The 27,237-nt window shown below is 36.4% G+C and overlaps 1 protein-coding gene across 1 annotated transcript in view; it reads right to left on the bottom strand.

Moving 5' to 3' along the window:
- sema6ba (sema domain, transmembrane domain (TM), and cytoplasmic domain, (semaphorin) 6Ba) overlaps window positions 1-22,283 on the bottom strand; it is a 171,799-nt gene extending 149,516 nt beyond the window's left edge. The window contains exon 1 of the mRNA XM_067362500.1: window positions 22,229-22,283. The gene's annotated coding sequence lies outside the window, so the exon portion shown is untranslated. The remainder of the gene's footprint in view (window positions 1-22,228) is intronic.
- Between the last annotated feature and the right edge of the window lie 4,954 nt (window positions 22,284-27,237).

Genomic DNA, 27,237 nt, shown 5'->3' with positions numbered 1-27,237 from the left:
GTTCTGAAAGTACACTACACACATAGTACAAACTTTTATTATTTTAAAAGAAGGAAAATGCTGTTTTTCCACGATAAGTCACTTTTAAAGTGGCTGCATCAGTTGTGCGATGGAGACGATGACAAGAAACTGTATTTGACATTTCTACGGCAGCCGAGATGAATGAACGCCTTCAGAGTTCTAAATGAAACAGCTTTTTAATGAACACAGAGGCCTGGGGAAACTGTAGCCCGTTTATGAATGTGACAAAAAATCCTGAAAGAGAAGCTGTCTGAGCACGCTCCAACTAAAACAGCCTTCCCCCAAACAGATATTACGAACAAGCTGGCATTTACAGTCTGACACCTTGCCAGGTTTCTCTCGCTCTCTCTCTTCTTCTCTGCAGCATCGCACATATGCTCTAGGAGCCGCACGGCACCATTTGAAGTGCTAAACTTAATCCGTGCATAATCCCTCACACAGAAAAATATAATCAAAGCAAAAATGAATGATGAAGCATCGATGTTGCAGAAGGGATGATAATGAAAGAAGAAATGTCTGCTGAGATCGCTTTAATTGTGCAACATCGTTTCCTGCGTTCGGCCCCACCTCTGTAACCAGCGTCCTCTGGTGCTGCTGAAAAGCATTATGAACAAAACGTTCCTCAGACGCTGACATTTCTGTGTGTTTAATCCTGTTTAATGAGGCTAAATTTAGCCAGTGTGTTCCACTGTGAAGGTGACTAGTCCCCACAGGAGGTCTTTAAAACATGCGAGGGACGAAATGCACGTCCCCGCGGTCATTTGTGGCTTATAGGCTGATGTTCATATTAGGTTTCCGCTTTTAATGCGAGAAAAAAGAATTCTTGCCTATAACAAGTACCATTGATTTTTACAACTGTCCTGCCAACAGCCTATTCGGAGTGTGCGGAAAATCCGCTTTAATTATGACAATGGTAGGCGGAAGTGACTTTGCAACACTTCATAAATATTGGCTGCGCACAATAACGCATTTACAATAACTATTTCACACCGTAAACACAGAAAATAAACAGGAAGTATAAGGTGCTAAATGCTTTTGATATTCTGAAGTTTCACACAACCGCAGCAGTTTGCCAGGAGAATAAGGAGGAAGCAGATGGTGAACTGCATTTAGCAAACACCTCCCTTCAGCCCCGACCAAACACACGCTGTTTTTACTGGCACCTGTGTGTTTACCACGGTGACGTAATGAGGTTCAACCATTCATTCATCAATCTCTCTGTCCATCCCTCTATCATCCAACATCCATTCCATCAGTCAGTCCATCCTTAAATCCATCCGTTCTGGGTAGATTACTTACAAATTGTAGTCCGTTACAGATTACAAATCACATGGTAATTAATCAGATTACTTTTTGATTCGTTTTACATTACTTTTGACCTAACTCATTTATCACATACACTCTTCAATGGGGTTCTATATAGAATCTTAGGGTTCTCGACTCAATTTTAAAGAACTCTTTATGCCAAAAAGGCATATTCTATATAAGGAGAAATGTTTTAAAAATGATTGCACGATACTTTAATGTTTAACTGGGTTTTTTTTTTTTTTTTAAATGTTTCTGTGATAAAGTATGTTTATGAGCTGTTTAATTCATAAAATTTAAGCAAAATAAAAAAGTTTATTAAAACAAAATGAATTAATTAAAACAAAACCCATAAAATGAGCCCATGATGGGAACCCCTATAAGGAACCTTTTCTTCTATGAGTGTAGATTTAAATAGTATTATTTTGTACCATATTGATAAAAACAAAAACAAACAGGGGCCCTATCATACACCTGGCGCAATGCAGTGTTTTTTGCAAGTTTCAGCCTGACACAGTTATTTTCATGTCTTGCGCCACGTTGTTTAAATAGCAAATGCATTTGCACCCATTTGTGCGCCCATGGGCGTGCTGATCTGAAAACGAGGTGTGTTCAGGTGCATTGTTAGCCGGTCGCTAATTTGAGCCAACTAAAAACGACTGCGCCATTGAACGACTGAAACCTGGACCATGTGCCTGGCGAGCCAACTGTTTTTTCCGTCGTCAAACTAACAAAAGAGGATTTGGAGACGTCCTACGTGCACATGCGCCGTGCGCTTTAGACCATGTGCTTAGATCGTTAAAATAGGGCCCAAAGACAGTGCTGGGCACATTACTTACAAATTATAGTCCGTTACAGATTACAAATTACATGATGAAAATTGTAGTTAATAATCTTTTAGATTACACATTTTAGGTAATGTATTCAGATTACTTTTTGATAAGTTTTAGATTACTTTTGACCTAACTTATCACATTCATCTTTAAAAAAAAAAGACGGTTCATTGGAGTTCTATATAGAATCTTAGGGTTCTCGATTCAATTTTAAAGATGCCAAAAAATTCTATATAAATGTTTTAAATTATTGCACAATACTTCCATGTTTAATGGGTTATTTAATTTTTTTGATGATGAAAAAAATGTTTACAACTAAGCTGTTTAATTGATAAAATGTAAGCAAAATAAAAAAATGTATTCAAACAAATTTATTTAAAACTAAACCCATAAAATAATCCCATGATGGGAACCCCTAAAAAGTCCTACTGTATATATGAAGCACCTGACAGAACACTTTAAAGGGATAGTTCACCCAAAAATGAAAATTTTGTCATCATTTACTCAAGTTGTTCCAAATGGTATGAGTTTCTTTTTATGTTGAACACAAAAAAAGATGTTTTAAAGAATGTTGGTAACCAGACAGTTAATGGAAGCCATTGACTTCCATAGTAGGGGAAAAAATTGCATTCCTACTAGGAAAGTCAATGGCTACGGTTTGGAACAACATGGGTGAGTAAATGATGATAAACCCTGTTCTACATATATACACACACACACACACACACACACACACACACACACACACACACACACACACACACACAAACACACACAAACACACACACACACATCATATTAACCTTTGAATAATAAGTGTTAAAAGACAAGGCTACCTTGTATCTTTCTGAGATTGTTCTTAGATCTGCTGGGAAAGTCCATTTAATTCCAGACTCTCACTGCAGAAATCGGTGTAGTTAGAATGTCTATGAATTTCCCTTGTGGGATCAATAAGCTACATCCATTAATCTAGCATAAAGGCTGCATTCATCCAGACTTCGTTAAGAGTCAGATAAACATGTCTATTTCAAGAAGAGTGAAAAGGTCTTAAAGGAGTCTGGTTCATGAAAAACATTCCCCGCTCTGACTATCAGGGGTGTAATAAGCTTTAATCTGATAGAAAGATAAACATTCAATCTTTCTTTTTGAAAAAAAGAAAAAGAAAAACAACCAAACAAAAAAAAAACTTAAACATTTGCCAAGAAAACAAAAAAAAACAAATTAACTTCTCTGATTGCTTCTTCAGAGACATAAACCACAGACAGAGTGACATTCAAAGGATCTGTCAGGATGCGGAGATGAAGGAAAGCTAGAAAGAGCTGAGATCATCGACATACATGGAGAGTGAATGCCAGGATAACTGAGACTGACTGCAGTCTTATCACAGCGAGACACCACTGTAAACAAATCCATCATATCCTGTTTAAGAAGAGCGGGAGCCGTACTACAGCATTACAGATGATGGGAACAATCTGTAGTATATCCACACTCTGACATTTTTACTGCATAATGTTCTACATGACCGGAAAGTTTTCCCCAAACACGACTTTGAGCTGGACTTCAAAGGGGCCATGACATGGAAAACACAATTTTCCTTGCTCTTTTAAAGTAAGCATTCGATATATGTAAACACACTATAAATGAAAGATGGGAAAGTGTCATTACTGGATCGATGCAAAGAAGCCAATTACAACAGTAGTAATTTACAAAGATGTACTAAAGGGACAGTCGCAAAAACAGATTGCTTTTTTTTAAGGGTGAGAGTGATCACGAAAAATGGTGTGTTAAACCATGACTAACAATACACACAAAAACATTTAATTTATAAATAATTAAAAATAATATTTTATTCTATTAAATACATTATTATTTTATATTAAATAAATAAATACTGTTAATAAATAAATGTGTGTAAATAATAATAAATGTGTGTAAATAAATAAATAATACATAAAAGAGGTAATTTAATACCTTTTTTTTTTAAATGGGCGAACACCGGATTGATATTTATTTTGTATCAAACTATAAAACATATTTTCCAGCAGTTTAGTTTGAAAAAATATGAGTGGGTTTTAATAAATCTAATACCCAGTCACAGTGTAAACAAAAAAGAATAATTCATGCAACTAACGTGAAGAACGTTCCGCAGGAAAAATCACAATGGCGCATTAACAACAACAATAACAGCCTAAAAGCTCACAAAGCCACTCATTTTTAACAGCAACACTTTAGCTTACAACCAAATTGAGTAATAAAACATATTAAACAGGCAATAATGCTTGCATGTTTTGTTCTAACTCTCATAACAAGTAAAAATGATTGATGATCCTCTCGAATGCATTTACAGACTCTCGTGCAAAACTGCTGAATTCTGGAGGTGAGATCAGAGGACGCATTTGTCATTTCACCACAAACAGTGCTGTCTGAAACGCTCCATTTACAGCACAAATCAACAGCAGCAGCCTCAGCATCCGTTTAAAGGTTAAAAAGAAGGAAGGCTAAAGAACAAGAAGGAAAGAGAGAGAGAATGATGTCTGGGCCAAGGAAACTTTGTGAGGTCAGCAGTGCTGAAAATGGCAGTGTTATCAACAAGCGCTCCACTGCTGGTCTTTGCAAAGGGCTGAAAGATACAGGCTGAGGTTAAGCTGCGGCTCGCTGGCACACACAGACGTGCTGGGAAAAAGCCTGACTCCTTACAGTTTCCTGCTAATGTGCCTATGCACAAACTGTGGATCATTCTAGAGGTGTGTCTCAATCCGCTCCCAAGTTGCCCAGGGAGCCATTTTTAGGACTGTCCCATTGTCAAAATCCTTCCACTGTGCTGAAATACTCACAATATGCCTAAAACAACCTAAATGATGGAATAGAAAAACGTATTTAAACATTTTTATTAAACTTATTTAAAATGCTTTTCCCATTTCATTGGTTTTGTTTTGTCACATTTGTCACAAAGAAATAGATTTTTAAATATATTTTTGTGGGAAAAGCAAAAAATGGGAAAAGCATTTTACATGAGTACATGAATTTTTTTTAAGTCTGTTTTTTAATACATCATGTTTTTTTTAATTGTTTTTTAGGTGCTTTATATTTATAAATAAAAAATACAGTTCTTTTCAATAACAATTTCTGTCAAGTCGTCAGAAACATTTTTTGGTAACACTTAAATAACTTATAACTAAATAACTTTAGTATAGGAAACATGTATTAACTATGACTTTTACCTCAATAAACTCCTAATTTAAGGTCATGCAGAATAAGGCATTAATATGTGCTTAATAATTACTAATAAACAGCCAATATTCTAGTGTTCTAGTAATATGCATGCTAACAAGCAACTAGATAAAAGTAAAGTGTTACCACATTTTTATTGTTTTTAATTTATGAATGTAATTTTTTTACGTAAAACAAATCTAAAAAAGCATTTAACATAAAAATCTACATTTACATATAAAAAACACACCAAAAACTTTCCAATACGGAATCCCGCACAAGACATGCAGAAAAAAATAGCAAATTTACTAATTTGTTCACTCAAACCATGGTCACGATTCAGTAAATCGAGGGAACGAAATAGTAAATAGTGCGCACAATTTAACAAATTGAGGGAACAAATTAGAAGATCGTGCTCATGATTTAGCACATCGAGGGAACGAAATAGTAAATTGTGCACACAATTTAGCAAATCGAGGGAACGAAATAGTAAATTGTGCACACAATTTAGCAAATCGAGGGAACAAATAGTAAATTGTGCACACAATTTAGCAAATCGAGGGAACAAAATAGTAAATTGTGCACACAATTTAGCAAATCGAGGCAACGAAATAGTAAATTGTGCGCAGAATTCAGCAAATCGAGGGAACGAAATAGTAAATTGTGCACACAATATAGCAAATCGAGGGAACGAAATAGTAAATTGTGCACACAATATAGAAAATCGAGGGAACGAAGTAGTAAATTGTGCGCACAATTCAGCAAATCGAGGGCACGAAGTAGTAAATTGTGCACACAATTTAGCAAATCGAGGGAACAAAAAAGTAAATCATGCACACAATTTAGCAAATCGAGGGAACGAAATAGTAAATTGTGCACACAATATAGCAAATCGAGGGAACGAAATAGTAAATTGTGCACACAATTTAGCAAATCGAGGGAACGAAATAGTAAATTGTGCACACAATATAGCAAATCGAGGGAACGAAATAATAGTGCGCACAATTAAGCAAATTGAGGGAAAGAATTAGAAAATCAGGTGCAAATCGACGGAACAAATTAAATTATGCACTTTATGCAATTTAGCTAATCGAGGGAATGAAATAAGGTTTCGTGCACACAATTTAGCAAATTGAGGGAATGAAATAGTAAGTCGTGTGCACAATTTAGCAAATCGAGAGAAATTATTAAATTGTGCGCACAATTTATTAATGATTTAGTATATATATAATATACACATATACATATATATATATATATATATATATATATATATATACATATACATACATATATATATATATATATATATATATATATATATATATATATATATATATATATATATATATATATATTATTATTGATTTAGTATATATATATATATATATATATATATATATACATATATATATATATATATATACATACATATATATATATTATTAATGATTTAGTATATATATAAGATACACATATACATATATATATATATATATATATATATATATATATATACATATACATACACGCACACATTTTAAAATTTAAATAATTTAAATAAATATTAACTGTTATCAGTACACCAGTTTTTAATGAATCAAGACCCCTTACTAGTGTCCAAATTTGTGATCAAGTTATACTGATTCACAACATAAAGAACGAAGCGATGTAATGGGACACAGCAAACACCTCATCAGTCAGTCAAAAGACAGGGGAGGAAATTCAAATCAGAGGTTAATGTACAGATGTCAGCTTATGCAATTCTCCTAGGACCCCGGCTTCAATGGGCAGACATTAGCATAAACCGCAGGGCGCGAGGAGGGGAGACTGATGACCAGTGTAGATGCGGTTTCAAACCCCAGGAGACTTGCCATCGGCAAAATGAATTGGTAACCAGAACGTAGGTTGAATCAATGCAGCAGGCACTAGCATTAGAGCTGTGCTAGAGAGGTTCAGAAATACAGAGAAAAAGAGAGAGACTTGATTAAATGGTTTGATTACAAACCACCTGCACATTAAAACACATCAGACGGACGAAATGATTAATGAGCCCATACCAAACACATTACCGGCCAATCAAATGACAGCTTGGGTGGAGGTTGGTTATGAGAATATTATATTTTCTGAAGAGAGTGTAAGTGGTGCTTGTCTATATGCAAAAGTCATCTACATAAGGGTGTTGCTAGGTAGTTGCTAAGGTGTTTTTAGTGGTTTTGGTACATTGCTGTGTTTGCTAGAGTGTTTTGCGTGGTTGCTTACTGGCTCAAGTACTTGCACTAGCTCTGTGATACGCCACGCACTACGTAATCACGTTGGAAAGGTCACGCGTGACATAGGCAGAAGTATTGATCCAGTGTCTACAAAGCAGATGTGCATAGTGAAACGGCCTTTACAAAAAAAGGTAAAAGGCATTTGACTTCATCGGACGATTTTGAAGTTGGAGGACAAAATGAGATCTCCCGCCTACATCACGTGTGACCTTTCCAATATGATTACGTAATGCGTGGCGCAATGCAGAGCAATGCAAGACGAGCATTTGTGGTTTAAAAGCATATACATTTTTATTTTTTATTTTTTTTTAGAAAATGGCCGATCGTTTCACTAGATAAGACTCTTATTCTTCAGCTGGGATCATGAAGCGACACTGAAACTGCAATTTGGACCTTCAGCCCATTGTACCCTGGTGAAGTATGGAGAGAAATCATGGAATGTTCTCCTCAAAAACCTTAATTTATTTTTGACTGGAGAAAGAAAGACATGAACATCTTGGATGACATGGGGGTGAGTACATTATCAGGAAATTTTAATTCTGAAGTGAACTAATCCTTTAAAAATGGCAGGTACTGGTGTTTCGTATGGTATGTGTTCAGCCAATCAACATACACTTATGTCACTGGTAGTTCCTATTGTGCTGGGTTAGACCTTATTCTGAAGTTGGAGCTAATTTAGTCCTCCCACAAAAGGCAATCCAATAACTCAAATTATTCCCAGTTCCTGAGGTGCGAACACAGCAAAAAGCGGGTACTTCGCCAATAGTTATAGGAACCATGTTCCTTCGCTTGCCAATAAAAACCTTTTTTTAAGAATGTAAGAAAAAAAGATTCTTTAGGGAACACGAAATGGATCTTCTATGGAATTGCTGCAAAAATTCCCTTTTGGAACCTTTATTTTTAAGAGTGTAGCAAGCACTTACTATTAAATTCAGTATAATTTTGCATGCTGAAAAAGCAGCTGGATGATGAAAGTGATTTGTAAAAAAAAAAAATATTAATTTGATAAATGCTCAAATACACATAATTACGATTTCACGTGGTCCAAGATGCCACACAGCAAGTGACGTGTATAAGACAGGCTGCTTTTTTTCCATTAAGCTGAAAAGGAGGCGGGTAGCGAATGAAAGCAGATTGTACAAAAAGCCTGATTCAATCATATAAATGGCTTTTCTTTTAATGAATTTGGCTCAAATTAAATGAATGGGTCTGTATGGGGTCTTTCACTGACATTTCTCTTTCAATTAGATGGAAGTTTAATAATCACTAAGACTCCTTTGAGATACGTGTTAGATTCCTGCAAAACCATCTAACAATTCCAAGGTTAAGTCTGCCGCCACTGTGAATTTCAAATGAATATGGACACTGTTACGCTGACCTTGCTTAAAATGAATAGATAAAAAAAATCTTACACAGTACACGGCAGTGCTTCAAATTTTGTAATCTGCTCTGTTGGATTTAAAGTGAACATGAAACTCCATATGCAACTTATTTTAATTTTGAAAAGTGATGTAGAAGGACTTCATCTTCATCACTAGCTTTACTAACATCATAAGTTGACCTCAGAAAAAAATAAATAAATAAATAAAAATGTACCATATGACCCCTGTAAAATATCAAATGGCATTTTATAGGTATGCTCTGTTGCCTTTTGTTTACAAGAGATGGGATGTTATGGATGGTTCTGCTTTGTTCTACAGTGTTGGTTCTGCCATTTAAACTTAAAATGAATTGCAAGCAGTCTGTTTGCAGAGTTGACTGCTCCTGACAAAATTCCCATCATGCACCACAGGGAGAAATGAAAAGAGTAAAGCAATGCTAAATGCCCAAAAAAAGAATAACAAGGGAGAACAAAAAGACTGTGTGAGAGAAAGCTAGACATTTATCGTAATCTTCTCCAAAATCACATCGTGCACTTTTCCTTGGAGATGTTCCCGTGTTCCTCGCCACTTAAACAACATCACACACTTCTGAAAGTCTTAATTCCTCTCACTTTATTCTTCCCCACTGGCGGGGGGGTCACAAAGCTAAACACTCCTGCAACATCTGACAACTAAAAGATGAATTTCAAGACATTTCTTTTCAAAGGCCCATTCAACTGACTCTCATTAATCAAGTTATGGCTTCAGAACTGACACTGGAATCAAAGCGACCCGAGTTAGTTTTTCGTTCTTTCTTTTCCTCTGCCATGTGCGCTCTGAAGAATAACCCCCCGCCGCCTGTATGTCTGGTGTCGCGGGGAGCAGGTCAGGGGATTGATGCCCCTCTCCAGCCGAGCTTGTGTGATCTACTTCTTCGCAGATACTGCCACATTGCAGGCGCTTTTCAAAGGGGCATTAACCACTTTCTAAAAGCCGTACAATAGCATGGTGGGGCATCCAGCATTCCGCATGTCCATGTCATAACTGGGTGATGCTATTCGCAGCGTGCATAAACAGATCAAGAGCAAATACAGGGAAAACAACTCAAATGTTTATGACAAAAACATTACATTATTTGACAGTGAAACTCATGATACTGAAACATCAACTTAGCGTAGCATCATCAAATACTGTCCCAATCTCATATTTAAATTGTGATGATTTTGGTGCCCAAAAAAACAAAAAGTAAGTTCTGCTCTGCACTCCAGCAACTCCTGAGAAAAAGAACCAATTAATCTCACGTCTCCTCTAGAGTTTCAAAAGAGAGCTCAACAATGTCACAAACATTTCCTTTGATAGACACTCCCCCCTGAGACTGTCAACTTTGTCTTATACGCATCACATACAAGTTTTTCAAACGTTTTCGTGGAAAGTAGTCTATAGGGCTGTGACGGTGGCAAATTTTTACTACCACGGTGGTAAAACACCAACAACCGCCGGTGTTGCGGCTATATATATATATCATAAACTCCGTAGTCAGCAAGAAAAATAACAAAACTTAATTATGTAAGTAAGCATATGTAACTTTATTACTATAAAATTGACTTAAACTGGTCGTCTGTGTGTAATCAAGCACATTGTTTTCATTTTATTCTGGAGACTGAAATCGCGCTTTGCTGCCACACTGGAGCGCACTCACCACCTACTGGACAGGGGTGAGAATTACAGTTACAAGCTACATAATCTGTCAAAATGATGGACGGGCTGCAGATTTTTTAAAATTTTCGGTTAACGCGACCTCTGAGCTGTGGTCCCAATCACACCTATACCCTCATTCACTGTTCCCTACATTAGTACACTAATATAGTCCACCTGAGAAAGTGAATGAAAACACATGAGTGAATTCAGACACTGATGAACACCTGCTGTTAACAAGCAGAATCAATGAAGGAAAGAGAAACAACAAGAACAGAAAAAAGATTAAATCAACTGAAGTTAAAAGAAGATATTAAAACAACTGCACAAACCGCATTACCAGCTTCTTATTACTAACCAGATTGACTTTATTTCTGTCATACACCTACAAAAGTTCTTATTAAAAAGTAACAGAGGTTTATATATTGATGATTTGCTTTAGTTAGGCTCTTGACCCTTGACTTTTTAACATTAGTTTTTCTTTGGCTGTTTTTCTTTTTGACTGTGGAAAAGTACATAAAAACAATGCCAGCAAGAATGCAAGCTGTTATCAAGGCCAAAGGAAGCCATACAAAATAAAAATTAAAATATATATTTTGGGTTATTATGTGTGAGTAAAGACTATTTAGTTGTGAGTTTGCTATTATAATTTTATCTAAAAGTCCTAAATTCCTTAAAGAATAAAACATGTATTTATTTACTTATTTTATTGATATAAATTTAAAGAATATAAGCAGCCTCTGAGGACTAACATTTTCCTTTGGGATGCCTTGTTTTTGTCTCATCCCCTCTATCTACAGTTAGCATCACCCTGAATAACCTCCCTGCCAAGCATTTCCAAAAAATGCATGAATTCAAATCTCAATACGTATAATATAGACTATCAAATTATTCCATTTAGTTTTTTTAACAGTGAAACCCATTCAAAATGTTATGCACACCTTTTAAACATGCACACAGCAGTCATATTTAAACAACAAAGAAACATCCTGATAGGTTAAACCCAAAAAACAATTTGAAACCTGTGGTTTTGGACACACCGATGTCAATGGAGCCACCCTGGGAAGTCAAGGCAAGGGAGTAATATTTCGCTTCGCATCAGTGCTAGCACTCGGTTACTTTTAAAAGCATTTTATTTGTTTACCCAACGCCAGCCAGCCACACCGCATGAATTTATATTCCAATAAGACGGAGGTGAGAGTTACACAGGCTGTTACGGTCTCCTTGTTCACCACAAAACATTATGAGAGCGCTGCGAAACCCTCACTGGTCAAAACGCAATGTTCCAAAATGATAGTACACAATTCTAAGATGTGCTCAAGGTACATTATTGTGGCACATTTCAATGAGAGTTATGTGGAGCACAAATAAAGAGTTTGCGTGAGTTTTGGGAGGCTAATTCTGGAACATTGTGTGTTTAACTGCTGATGAAATTTAGTAGCTAATTGGTGGCTAACTGCTTTTAAATGAGCCCCTTATGACCAGTTGTGTCTATTTGATTTCACAGGCCTGTATGCACTCTTTTATGTGGTGGAGCTTTGGGGAATACAAAGCGTTCAGAACATGATATGTTTCAAGAGCTTCCTCTCATCTCGCCGTGTTAATAGCCTGTCATATAACCCACACATCTAGCAGGAAATAAATGAATTGAATTCAAGACTTGCTAAGATGTGTTTTCAGATAATGTTTTTCTTACACCATTAGTAAACAGTTTTTTTGTTTTATGCATTAACCTCACCAAATGTAGTGAGATTTATGCGTAATACAAGATAAAACAATCCACCAATGAAGTAAGACAAATACACTTGGTTTAAGCTATACTAATGTTCAAAAGCTTGGGGTCAGTAAGCTTACCAAAGATTTCTTTTTTAAAATAAATATTTTTCTTTTGAACTTTCTATTCATCAATGAATTCTGAAAAACAAAATTATGTTTTCACAAATTTAGAACCATTTCTGAATAATCATGTGACACTGAAGACTGGAGTAATGATGCAGAAAATTCAGCTTTGTATCACAGGAATAAATTCAAATAGAAAACAATTATTTGTAATAATATTTCACAATATTACTATTTTACTATTTTTTATTTTTTTAAATAAATGCAGTATGCATAAGAGACTTCTTTTAAAAACTTAAAAAAAAAAAAAATCTTAACAACCCCAAAGTTTTGAAATTGTCTTGTTAACTTTGGCAATTGTGTAGTGGATTTCTAGTTCCCCAGCATGCTTTGAAAATGACATGAAGATGACATGAAGGTAAACACTACATTGAATCTATAAGCAATGACTGTGTCAATGCCAGTGACAAGTAACATCTTATTTGTTCATTAAATATACATTTAGTTACATTTAGCAGTTCTATGATAGCTGTGGTTTTCAACTGAAATAGATAAGATTAATTGGTTACAGAGCTATAACTCAAGTAGTTGGAGTGACTTAATCTTTTTGAGTAATCAACTTAAAAATTTGTGTTTATGTTTCAGATGAAGAGTTCGATTGCAAAAACATCTAAGTCCATCTGTCACCTTTTCTTTTAAATGAGCATTTTTTTTACCAGGCTCCTATGTTTAGGTTCAGTAATTTCACTTTAAATTAGTCAGTATTTGAAATGCCTTATTTTCATAAAATGTCACTTTACTCAATTCATGTGCGTGTTTTGTGGTAACGCTTTACAATAAGGTTCATTAACTGCACTAGTTAACATGAACTAATAATGAACTGCCCTTATACAGCATTTATTAATCTTTATTATTGTTAATTTCAACATTTACTAATACATTATTAAAATCTTGTTAACATTAGTTAATGCATTGTGAACTAACATGAACAAACAATGAACAACTGTATTTTCGTTAAAGGTGCCATCGAACGTTTTTTTACAAGATGTAATATAAGTCTAAGGTGTCCCCTGAATGTGTCTGTGAAGTTTCAGCTCAAAATACCCCATGGATTTTTTTAATACATTTTTTTAACTGCCTATTTTGAGGCATAATTAGAAATGCGCCAATTCAGGCTGCGGCCCCTTTAATTGCTTGCGCTCTCCGCCCCCTCCCAAGCTCTCGACTCTATCATTGCATAAACAAAGTTCACACAGCTAATATAACCCTCAAAATGGATCGTCATGCAGCATGTCTAATTGCGTAAGTATGGTATTTATTTGGATGTTTACATTTGATTCTGAATGAGTTTGAGGCTATGCTCCGTGGCTAACGGCTAATGCTACACTGTTGGAGAGATTTAAGAATGAAGTTGTGTTTATGAATTATACAGACTGCAAGTGTTTAAAAATGAAAATAGCGACGGCTCTTGTCTCTGTGAATACAGTAAGAAACGATGGTAACTTTAACCACATTTAACAGTACATTAGCAACATGCTAACGAAACATTTAGAAAGATAATTTACAAATATCACTAAAAATATCATGATATCATGGATCATGTCAGTTATTATTGCTCCATCTGTTATTTATCGCTGTTGTCCTTGCTTGCTTACCTAGTCTGATGATTCAGCTGTGCAGATCCAGACGTTAATACTGGCTGCCCTTGTCTAATGCCTCGATCATGGGCTGGCATATGCAAATATTGGAAGGCGTACACCCCGACTGTTACGTAACAGTGTCGGTGTTATGTTGAGATTCGCCTGTTCTTCGGAGGTCTTTTAAACAAATTAGATTTATATAAGAAGGAGGAAACAATGGAGTTTGAGACTCACTGTATGTCGTTTCCATGTAATGAACTCTTGTTATTCAACTATGCCGAGGTAAGTTCAATTTTCAATTTGATGGCACCTTTAACTAACGTTAACGAAGGTTAGTAAATACAGTAACAAATGTATTGTTAGTTCATGATAGTTAATACATTAACTAATGTTTAACCAATAACTTTTTTTTTTTTTGCAAAAACCTCTAAGTCCGAGTGTGTTTACTTGATACTCGTGAAATCCTGTCATTGCCATTGTAATGACGGACAAAACATGATAAAAACTCATCATCATATGATTCGATTCGCATCTTCTGATTGGTTTTTCTGTGAACTTAGAGGCTTTTGCTGACAAAGGGAAGTGGCGTTAAGCGGTTTATGCCAATGAACCTGTATTTCATGGACACATGCTGGAATTTAGCGGATTTGAAGCGAAAGTATTTGATGAATGTATACTCTGTGCGGAAAGCATTCGCTCAATATCATTATCTAATTTTTGACCGAGGTGGTGTTCAGCGGCTTTTCCATCTGAACTCTTCAGATTATGAAGTTCCTCCATCTCAGTGTAGTTTGTTGTTTGAAAATAATTTCATTCAAAGTTGTCATAACTCAAATAATAAATGATGCAAATTGTTGCGTTATTTTTTTGTGTTGTTGAGCCAACATATTTTTTTGCTTCTCAAGAAAATTCTTATTTTTTAAAAGGGATAGTTCACACCCAGAAACGTACTCTCTTCCACTGAGCACAAAAGAAGATATTTCGAAGAATGTTTCAGGCTCAGTCAAACCAGTTGACTTGAAATGTATGGACAAAAACACTTTTTGCATTTTTCAAAATACCTTCTTTTTTGATGACAGAATTTATGGATGAAAAAGAAAATGTTTTTGCAATGAACAGCAAAGAAAAGAAAAGTCTTGCAAAGATAGTGCAGAAGATCAACTACCTAAACCAATTTAGACCAGCTAATGATTCATCTTGTACCAGCTAGAAAACCATGTAAAACAGGCCACCATCAGACACAGGTTTTACCTTAATCCAATAACATCCACAGCAGCTGCAAAGGTGTAGTTAACCAGCCTGGGAAAGGTTGTCGTTCACAAGCCTAATTTGTTCAAAACTTAACTAACATCTTTCATTTCCTGTCAGGAAACTGCTAACAGCCAGTTCTGACAGTTCTGCGTTCTGTGGATTCTTGTGCACTCTGTTGTTATGATATGATATTACGATTTTACTCCGTGACTGGCTTGAATTATCCGTGTCTGTGGAGCTTGTTAGCTCACATTCAGCTCACTGTTAGCGCCGCAGATGACTCAAGGTGACCCATGTGAACTTTCAAACGGCACGTAGAGATAATTGAAGCCCTCTCAACTGCACTGGCGAGTAAGATACTGTTTTAAGAACATCAATTGGATGTGATGCACTCCACTGGACACAAGCGTACATGTACTGTGAATTTTGAACAAGATTCTAAAGCTGTGAGCACAAGGGACATTTTACTTGCCTTTTACTTGCCTAAATTCTTGTCAGGGAAAATATCGCTGCCTTGCAGTTAACCAATTGCGGTATCTCAAGGAAATCGTGAGAACGACGAAGCCTTTCAGGATCAATAAACTGTCAAATGAATTTTCTCTAAATGTGTTTGATGCACTCCCATAATTCTGTATCTCTCCCAGTGACTCCAGTCTGTCAATACTTAATGATTTAATATCAGTCCGATCTTGGCCTCTGACACGATAGCTAGAACATATTGCATTTGAAAGCAAGAGTCTTTAAAATATAACTAGTGATATAACAGAAAACAGCGAGAGGGAGAAATGTATGAATTGCATAATATCGCAACTACTTCTATTAGACAGCAATAAAATTAAATGGAGAGCAAATGAAGACTTCAAACTACAATACTTAAAGGGATAGTTCACCCAAAAATGAAAATTTGATGTTTATCTGCTTACCCCCAGCGCATCCAAGATGTAGGTGACTTTGTTTCTTCAGTAGAACACAAATGATGATTTTTAACTCCAACCGCTGCCGTCTGTCAGTCAAATAATGCGAGTGAATGGGAACTCGATCAATGAGAGTCAAAAAACATGCACAGACAAATCCAAATTAAACCCTGCAGCTCGTGACGACACATTGATGTCCTAAGACACGAAACGATCGGTTTGTGCGATAAACCGAACAGTATTTATATCATTTTTTTTACCTCTAATACACCACTATGTCCAACTGCGTTCAGCACTCGTTTAGTGAGGTCTGATCGCGCTCTGACAACTGCAGTGATGTCTAGCACTCATTGAAGTATATGCGCGAGAAATTACTTCCGTTGTCAAAGCGCGATCAGACATCACTAAGCGAGTGCTGAACGCAGTTGGACATAGTGGTGTATTAGAGGTAAAAAAATGATATAAATACTGTTCGGTTTCTCGCACAAACCGATCGTTTCGTGTCTTAGGACATCAATGTGTCGTCACGAGCTGCAGGGTTTAATTTGGATTTGTCTATGCAAGTTTTTTCGACTCTTGTAGATGAAGTTCCCATTCACTCGCATTATTTGACTGACAGACGGCAACGGTTGGAGTTAAAAATCATCATTTGTGTTCTACTGAAGAAACAAAGTCACCTACATCTTGGATGCGCTGGGGGTAAGCAGATAAACATCACATTTTCATTTTTGGGTGAACTATCCCTTTAAGTTTTCAGAAGGTGGAATCTAATCACAAATGACATGTCTTCTCTTGGGAAGTACTAGATGAAATGTACGTTTCTACATTTCTGCAAAACTGAAAACAAAATTTACTATACATAAATTTCACTGCAGTTTCCAGCTGAAATAAACCCTAGTGGCAGTTAAACACCAACAACTTCTATTCCATCTATACATTTGTTCTTGTTCGAGAAGCCCTTTCACTCGAATATACGTCACAATAGGGAAGACTTCTGTTTCATACCGACTTAAAACGACACGTAACCGAGAACTCAATTAACTCTCTGGAGCGACGAAAGAGCAACGCCTGAACAATAAAAATACATCCTCCAGATTGAATAACACACACAAACACAGATCCGCACACATCCATAACACATCCAAATAACACCTTGAGCTTTAAATCCTCCCTTATTGTTGAAAAGACGAGAGCAATCCTTCGGTCCGCAGACCACGAAAAAGGACAAGGCCGGTGGTCACGCGCAACAAGTTGCGGACAACAGCGAGACGTCACCCTTGGTCACTCGAGCTTACGGTGCATGTGAAGGAGGAGGGCCTCCTCGACGCTGCCGCACCCCAGTGAAGGGTGCTCGGCCCCCGGGAGAGACGGGAAGGGAGAACTATGTGTATTAACCCAAACAGACACCTGCTATTTTTGTGCAGCACCTGCCTGGCTGGCCTGCTGCGCTGCTGTCTGTGTGCACTGCAGAGATAACAGGGGGGCTATTCACGGCTAGTCAGTCGGAGAGAGTCAAGCCCTGTCTCACTTTCTCTGTGTGTGTGTGTGTGTGTGTCTTACTCTCTCATACACATCGAGACCTGCTCTGTCACTCCTTTTCTGTCCAACAGACATACACATACAGACACACATGAACACAACCCTTATACAAATGCACAATCAATCCTTCTCAAGCAATTCCAGCTCAATTCATGTATCTTTATAGGTCGTTCTTTTGTACACACACACACATACACACACTCTTCAGTCTGCCTGCTGCACACTGCGGCCAGCTGATCTTGGAAAAGGAAGCATTTCTGTGAAAATCTTGTTCCAGTTTTGTGAATAACAATCATTCTAACAAAGCATATCACATGTAAAAAAAAATGCACTGTAAAAATGAAGCTGTGAATAAAACTATTATTATTATTATAAGAGTATGTTTTGCAAGAAAATACTATTTCAGTCTTTCTACTTCAAATGTAAGGTTTAATTCAATGTGTTACTTGCTGTTTCTTTGTGATTATTTCAGAAATTTAATAGCAATTTCTAAATGAAAATTGTTTTAAAGTAAATCCTACACTTTCAGCATGGATACAAAGTGATATACAGATCCAACTTATCATTCTTTCCATTATTAGTGCTACTTATTAGAGGGAAACATCATTATTGCTCATACTTTGGGTTAGTGTTTTAATCAAACCCTAACCCTTTTGTGTATCTTGACATAAATTATATCTCCAGTCATTTTGCTTATTGAGAGGAGGTGTGCTATTACTTTTCTTTGTGACCAGAGATATGATTTTCGCTTTGGTGACGATAAAAGAATAATCACAGAGGCTCTTTTGAATTGGTCACCTAGCAACCACCTTAGAAACTGCAAAGCAACATGCTAACAACTAATCTGAACACCTTAGTAACTGCATAGCAACACCTTGGCAACCACCCAGAACACTCGAGGTGGAGAGTTTTGCACAGGCAAGCAACAAAATGTACAAATCTAGTTGTTATTTACTGTGCACTGGAGACAAACACAAGCATTTAAGCTCTCGTCATCTGTGCAGCTAGTGTACGTTTCCACTGTTATCTCTAGACGTTATCGGAATATCTAAATATTTTGTTCTCCCCTGGAAGTCTATAAACTGTCCTTACATATGATTTATTTTTCAAAGTCATGGAACCTATGGGTAAAAAATAAATAATATAAATAAATCATGCAGTGCCTAAGAGGGCAAAGAAACACGTCAGCAAAAAGAAAAACAACAGGCGGTTACAGGCCAGCTTGTTTTTACAACACCTTGGTGTAGGACATTTCTGTCTTTCTCAGGAAGATACTAGCTGTGTCCTGTTGAGTAGGGGCACCATTAAGCCAATATAAATAGTAAATACAATTGTCATGCTTAAATAGTAAGTTATAGTATATTATACATAATTGGAAGTATTATTCACAATTCTTAACTAATATATTGATATATAATGATATACGATGGTAATATGAGTTATAACAGTAATATTTATATTGACAAGTAACATAAGCATAGAAAGAAACATCTACATTGCATATGTGTGTAATGTACTATACTTAGATGTAATTATTAAGGTATAATGTAGGACATAGATCAGATATTGTATATAAATTTATTGTTCTTTATATTGGTAACCATTCATTAGGATGAAAAGGAGGTGGGGTTAAATAAGTTTGTCTTCTTCCCACTCCTTTTCGAGCTATAATAATAGATAAACTTTGAACATCTCTGAAATTTATTTATAGATACTGTTATTCAATTATTTCTTTACCCAATGTGGGTATAATGTATTGTACAATATATTCATTTTTCTGTGTACAATACTTTTATTTCTATGGCTCGAAATTAAGTAAAGTAAAGTAAAGTAAAAGTCCTACATTTGAATTTAAATTTACTTCACCATTGAAAAAGTATGTTCTATATTATACGAATGCGTGTAGTATGAATGAATTCGGATATACATGTCCGCTATGTTTTTACTGTCACATGACCTACCAGCGTTACATCCCTTTAATTCCATTCACAAATCCTCTCTCATGGCCTCATGGGATAGTAAAGTGTCCATTGTATGCACACTTCAGAATCTCACCCGAAGTAGCCAGTCATCCAGGTAATTTTCAGCTACTGTTTTTCGATTACTATGAATTCAGACATTCTACTCTCTTCGCATAATTTTTTACACAAAACAGAATTTTTTTCGGATGCAGCAACTGTCTCAAATCCATCCATCCATCTAGCCACCTAGCTTTCCCAAATAATATCATTATTCTAAACCCTTATTTGGCGCACAACTGAAACTCCATAGCATAACAAAAAAAAAAAACATTACAATAAATATGTATTTAATGTATTATGTATAATGGACTAACAATACATACATTTTATTTATTTATTGCTAATTCAAAAATATACTATTATTTATTCAAAATGCATGGATTAAACTTTAATTTATACAACTTGAAATGTTATTAAATGTATTAGCGTATTAGTAAATGTAGGAATTAACATTAACCTAGATGAATAAAAGCCATAAAAGTATTGTCTATCATTAGTTCCAGATACATAATGCATTAATGTTGTTCACGAATTGACAAGTAATTGTTAGCTCCATAAAACAAACTGCAATAAAACTTGACACCATTTGACATCATCAAAAAATAAATAAATAAATAAAATCAATTAAAAGAAAACATTCTGAAAGCTTCTTTTGGTTCCAGTGTATAACATGTTATTACCTTCTGACAGCCTCACTGTACCATGGTACCACCACAGTAGCTTTTAAAAGGTTGCTCTCGGTTAAGTTTAAGTTATAAATGGTTGGTTTTCCTTGGAAACAAGGGAACCAATTCCTTTTAACTAAGCTTATAAATTATGCAAACCTACTAAAGCAATAAACCCAGATACAATCATCACATATAGAAAGTAAAGGACAAAAGCTGAATTCAGGTGGCAATTACATTTCAGCCATGCATGTATATCCCAAAGCACATGGTGAAACGATCCCCTATCCTCCAAGCCAATATATGAAAGCTTTGTCTTCAGAAACACTGTTGACATGTGAAACGTGCTTTACATAAGCCTGGCACTGGAGAGGTTTGTTTATTACCAGCAAGAGCCGCAGAATTATGAAGCATCAGCGGGCCTGGAGTGTGCATGCATTCACAACAATAGAACGATGAACCAGTGAAACCACACCGCATCAGATCGCTCACCCCGCACGTGAGCGAATTACAAACTAAACAGTTTTGCAAGATATGGATCTCGCATTCATGAACAAATCCAACAAGCCGTGAATGAGAAGAAAGAGAGCCCTATCAACCAGATACACCTGGTTAAAATTCCTGAAGGAAGGTGAATTCTATCATTATTTCTCCAATCCTAGAAAGAAAATTAAACATCACACAAACAAAAACTGGATCTTTCAAACCACCAATAGAATCAAAAGGAATTGACCATTTGATTTCCTTTAAATGTCCAGCAGCAAAACATTATTTCAGTATAAGACATACAAAGCTCTGCAAAAGATTACATAATGTCCAATAAAAAAAAAAATCAGTTTATTTTACTGGATCTGATTCTAATGGATCCAGATGTCAATAGTCCAATAGAAAGTTATGCATATTCCTCCAGAATTTTTGACTAAGGTGTACATATTTTGTAAATATTACTTGATTAACCAACTTGAGGACTTATTTTGACCTTTCTGAATATATTATTCCCAAAAGGAATATTGCAATGACCAACAGAACAAATGCCCTTCATTAAAAAGAATGTAAGGAAAATGTTCCACAAACTCTTTGCTTCATTGTGATTTCCTTTAAATGCTCAGTAGCAACACATTATTTCAGTACAACACAAAAATAGACATTTTTAATAAAAAAAAAAGAAACATCTTGAAGGAATGACAGCTTATCCAGTCAGATTCCAGTAAGGATTCTTATGGATGCCATTAGGTTTGCTTCCAAATGTTAATGCTGTTTCATAAATATTCCTCCAGGGCTTTTGACTGGGGTGGATGTTGGCTTGAAGAACCTACAAGATCTAATGTGCATCATTGTCAGAAATTAACAAGAGCTCGGGGCAGAAATGCCTGAAAAAGTGACAAAAAAGCTCCATATATTTACAGACTAGGGGCAAGAAATGTGTAACTCATCCTGTTTTTGTATTTTTCATAATTCCTAATATTTTAGGCCAATAGTTAGAGGGGTTTAGTGCTTCATTAGAAACTGAGCAGCTAATAGGAAGTGTTTGTGAAGGAAAAAAGATCCATTCAGCAACAAAATGCCCCTGCAAATTGATTTTCTAAATAAAAAAAGTTAATTTCGGACTGTGATGTGCATTAAATCTACCACTAATATTTCATATTGACTGACCGGCTCACCTGGTAAGTTGGATGTCGGTGTGTTTAAATCCTCAAGGTGATGCGTTTCTTCTTGGCGCAGGATGCGGGACAAAGCTGATAATTTCACCTGCCTCTCCTCCAAAGCGTTCACGCGCACCGGGTTGACATATCGGTAAAACACGGGCGTCTTTGAGCGGGTCCGGTGCGCACCAGGCGTTTATAGCGCAGTGGATCCGCGTTCTTCCACCCGCTCACGCAGACACAATGTCCCTTTCGCGACGGGATCCGGTGTGGGGACGCTGCTGCTGCAATTCGGTGAGGATATAACGGGTAGGTGTGGTTGGGTGAAGGGACGGAGACAGACAACCGTGGCACGGGTCCAAAAGAGCAGTCCTGCGTTAAGACGCACGGCGCAGTGTGTGCCCGCCCGTTGAAAGCCTTTCAAATGCAGAAGATTCACGTGCATATGAAGATATCAATGTCTGAAGATCCTTAAATGGTTTCGGGGATGGTTAATAATGCCATACATCCTCCTGCAGTCAGGAACGGAGCGTCTCTCCAGCGGTTCCTTTGGCGATGTTCATGAATCAGTCTGTGCGACGTATAAGCTGATATTTACATCCACCGGTCAGACGCCGAGCGCTGCGTAAACACGAGCATCATCCGCGGGCTTCAGACTGAGGAACCTAACCATCCGAGAGGGGGGATGGATCTCTCCCTCTCTTTTCCTCACACACAAGCGCGCGCGCGCGCACACACACACACACACACACACACACACACACACACACACACACATATACATACATTCAGTTAGGCAACGTATACACCCTCGGATAATTAGATCTAATTAACAGGCCTATCTCAGTTGTTTCTCCTCTAGATTAAATGAAGAGAAAATGGAGACCATCATGCTTCTCAAATTTGTCCCTTGATAAAAATACCCTATTAATCTCACACGTCCTCAGAGATTCACCAGAGATCTCAACAATGTCTCAAACTGTACAGAAGACCACATTCAATAGCACTGAGCAGTCTAAGTCACAATATGAACTGAAAAAAATCTCATCAAATTCTTCCAATAGCAAATAATTGGTGACCAAATTTGGTAAAGGATTTAGTTTAAAACGGTGTTCAATCAGAAATTGCTAGAGAATTTCACAAATAATTACAGAGAAACAGCAATTCACAGATTTGAATTAAACATGACATTTTGAAGTGAAAAAAAATTAAATAATTTCTTGTGAAATGTGTTCAAATAATGTTTTATTTACAGCTTTGAGAATTTTTTTTTTTTTAAAAGTCATTGTTCAGTTGCATCAGAAGAAGCATCTGAGATAAAGTCGATACTTGAAACATATTTGACATCTCCATTGTGTCTTTTAAGATGTAAAAGATCAACAACTGAGCAATAAGATTTTTAATAGCTACTCGAGAGCCCCTCCCTTAGACTTGCATTGCAATCAAATAAAGGTAATTATAATTACAGTCTTAATAAAGATTCCAATTGGATAAAAGAAATCACCTTTTCATTCTCTAATATGAGAATCTAGTCATTTTTTCCATGGTGCTTTTAAGAACACAGAAACCATGACAGTGATCTGAAAAACCTGTAATAATACATCAAGAATTTTATAAACCTCCAAAAAAAGTTAAGAATCTTATGTAGAAAACAAACAAACAAGCAAACAGTAGATTCGTTGCTGAACCTAAGGCGCAAACAACCTTGATTTTAACCCAAACCCTAATCTTGCCCACGGGGATATTTAAACAAAACTGATCCAGCTTTTGCCACTGTAAGTTGCACAAAAGTACACATAGGTCAGAGGCTGAAATTTTTAGTACATAAATAATTCTTTTAACAGTCACTTGTCGCCACCTACTGGTGTAATGATGTAATTGATCATCTTTATTTTAAGTGTCTCGTTAATTTCTTAAGCACAAAGTATACTTCACTTTTCGCGACGCAAATTTCGTCATCAGAACAGTATGCGTAGGTCACACGCGCATTTAATTGTTTTGCAGTAATTAGTTTATCTACAAGGTAGCAACTGCCACGTTCTTGTCCTTGGCGCATCGATTCACAAGGTAGTCAAAGAAAAACTGCAGAAACAGAACAGACGGAACGCATGCAAGCTACAGCTACAAGGAGGCCTACATAGATGAGAAATTATGGGAAGAGATTAGAAAGTACCCTCATTTGTACAACTCTAGCATGAAAGAATACAAAGATGTTTACATGGGTTGTAACTCATGGAGGGAGATTGCTCAAAACTTTGCATGCGTCGAACGCCTGCGTATGCGTCAAATTAAGCATACTTTCCAAGGCCGTGCTTTCGACTGTGCATGTACACTAGCATACACGTTTACTCTATTTTGATCGCAACCATAGACATCAGTGTTTATATCCGAACTATAAAACTTCCCACACTTCCAACTCCAAGAAATATGAATTACTGTAACACAGAAATAATTATACTGCGTGGTTGAAAAGACTGTTTGTGAAGCCGTTTCATACCTATACATGACAACTGCTCTCTCTGGATCAGCAGTAGTACCAACACAGCTCTGAATGTTCCACTGTGATCGTACTTGTCAAAGGTTTAATAGACACAGCTTGTCATTAAAGGTGCTCTAAGCGATGTCACATGTTTTTAGGCCAAAACATTTTTTGTCACATACAGCAAACATCTCCTCACTATCCGCTAGCTGCCTGTCCCCTGAACACACTGTAAAAAAATGCGGTCTCTGTAGTCGCCACAAGCTCCAAAAATGGCAACAAAAACAAACTGGTGCAGCCTGGACCACAAAACATAATAAACATGCTCCAGCCAATAACCGACAAGAATGATTTTAAATGTGCGTTCATGACTGGTTCAGGAAGCACGGAGGGGAGGGGGAGGAGGAGGAGGAGAGAGGGTCTAGCTAGCCTCTGTTTTGTTTGACAACACTTCGAACGTCAACAGGAAGTTACTCCACCCAGGATCGCTTAGAGCACCTTTAAGAAAATAAGTTTAAACCAAGAGTGCCACACGTGTCCTGACAAGATAAGCCAAAGTTTCTTGATCGCCCCAGGTGGCTGGATGCAGTATAGGTCATAACCCCGCCCTCTCCATCTAATGTAATGGGACATATGACAAACTAAACAATCAAATTACACTTCAAATATTTTTTTTCCAAAGATGGTTTCTGTCATTTTAGTTAGTTTTTATCACTCTAATGTTAGTTCAAGTGTTCATTCTTTTAATAAGTTTGGTTTTAGTTAGTTATTAGATGCTATAAAAATGCGGGTTTTGACAACTGAGATTGAACAAAGTAGTCACTGAAGCACCAAAGGAATTTTTCTGGATCTTCGGGAGGAGATTGGGGATTTAATGTTGATTTCTACATTTCCAGAACTGTTTATTTCACACCAACATAATGTGTTGTTCTGCAGTAAACTGTATTAACCAATTGTGCAGGAGTGGGTGGGACCTTGATATGCACTTTTCACTCACTACTGCGCAGTCTCTGGCTCCAAGTTCACAGACTTAAGGTGTCAGCGCCATATTGGCACACCGGCGGCGTCACTTACTACAATGGAAGAGAGTGAAGGTGCATTGTCCATCTTTTTTTTTACAGTCTATATGGTTTAAACACACTATTATCTGTCAAGACATATGTGAATGTAATGCACTATACTACAGAATGTATGTCAGAGTATATTCAAAACTTTTATTATTTCATTTCTGTTTATTTAAAGCAAGAATCCTCACCACCGCATGGACAACAAAGCCTCTTCTCAGACAATGCATTGGACCATCTGTGTTTGGTTTTTGGATGCCACACCTGCTGAAGCAATAACAGACATCAACAGACTGAACCAGTTGTTGAAGAACAATAAATAATCTTTCATTGTAATCTCATCTCAGATGCAGGTCATGACACTGACCTGTTCACCAATGACCTATTTGCCTACCAATATGTAATTTAACCTGGATTCCACCAACCTGTTGGAGGAAGACTGTTAATGTTGCAAACACTTTGTTTCTAACTGAAATAAATACACATACAGTACATTGCCGTTCAAAAGTTTGGGTTCAGTAAGATTTTTTAATGTTTTGAGAGAAGTCTCTTATACTCACCAAGGCTGCATTTATTTGATAAAACATACAGTAAACACAGTAATGTTTGCAAAAAAATATATTACAAATTTAAAATAACTGTTTTCTATTTGAATATATTTTAAAATGTAATTTTTTCCTTTGATATCAAATCTGAATTTTCAGCATCGTTACTCCAGTCTTCAGTGTCACATGATCCTTCAGAAATCATTCTAATTTAATGATTTGCTGCTCAAGAAACAGTTCTTATTATTATCAATGCTGAAAACTTAATATTTTTCTGGAAACTGTAATACATTTTTTCAGGTTTCTTTGATGAACAAAGTTCAAAAGAACAGCATTTATTAGAAACAGGAACTTTTGTAGCATTAAAGTCTTTACTGTCATCAGTTTAATGCATCCTTGCTGAATAAATGTAGATTTCTTCCAAAAACCTTCTGAACGGTTGTGCATCTAATGGATTACTCTGTTAATATGTTTCATATCAAAACAAGATGGCAACTAGAGAAGAAAAAAAAAAACGCAGAGGCAGATATATAAAAATTATATTTAAAAATGCACATAATACTAAAATAAAATGTTTTTGTACCTTAATTTGTTGTTGACTTAATTTCATTGCAATTCTTTGTATATTCACGGTTGAACCTGCAGTCAAGGAAAGTTTGACAGTGATGAAGTGCATGTAATCCTGGAAATCTAAAAATATATTTTGCATGTAAAAAACGTAGGAAATGTATGTACGTGTCATTATAACACTTTAGGTGACTCAGCAGGGTAGATGGTAGTGCTTCATCTCCCTCTGTCACACACACAGAACAGATTTTCCAGATGGATTCTCGGCTGATTCACCAAGATGTGTGGGATATCTGCTTCAGATTCTGATATATTCACCAGTACGATATGACTCATTAAAGATTAAAACATTCAAAAGGCTACAAACACGCT

This window comes from Chanodichthys erythropterus, chromosome 16 (genome assembly GCF_024489055.1).
Source record: "Chanodichthys erythropterus isolate Z2021 chromosome 16, ASM2448905v1, whole genome shotgun sequence".
Lineage (NCBI taxonomy): Eukaryota > Metazoa > Chordata > Actinopteri > Cypriniformes > Xenocyprididae > Chanodichthys > Chanodichthys erythropterus.
The sequence above is the reverse complement of the archived record's forward strand: the minus strand, read 5'-3'. Positions and strand labels throughout refer to the sequence as shown.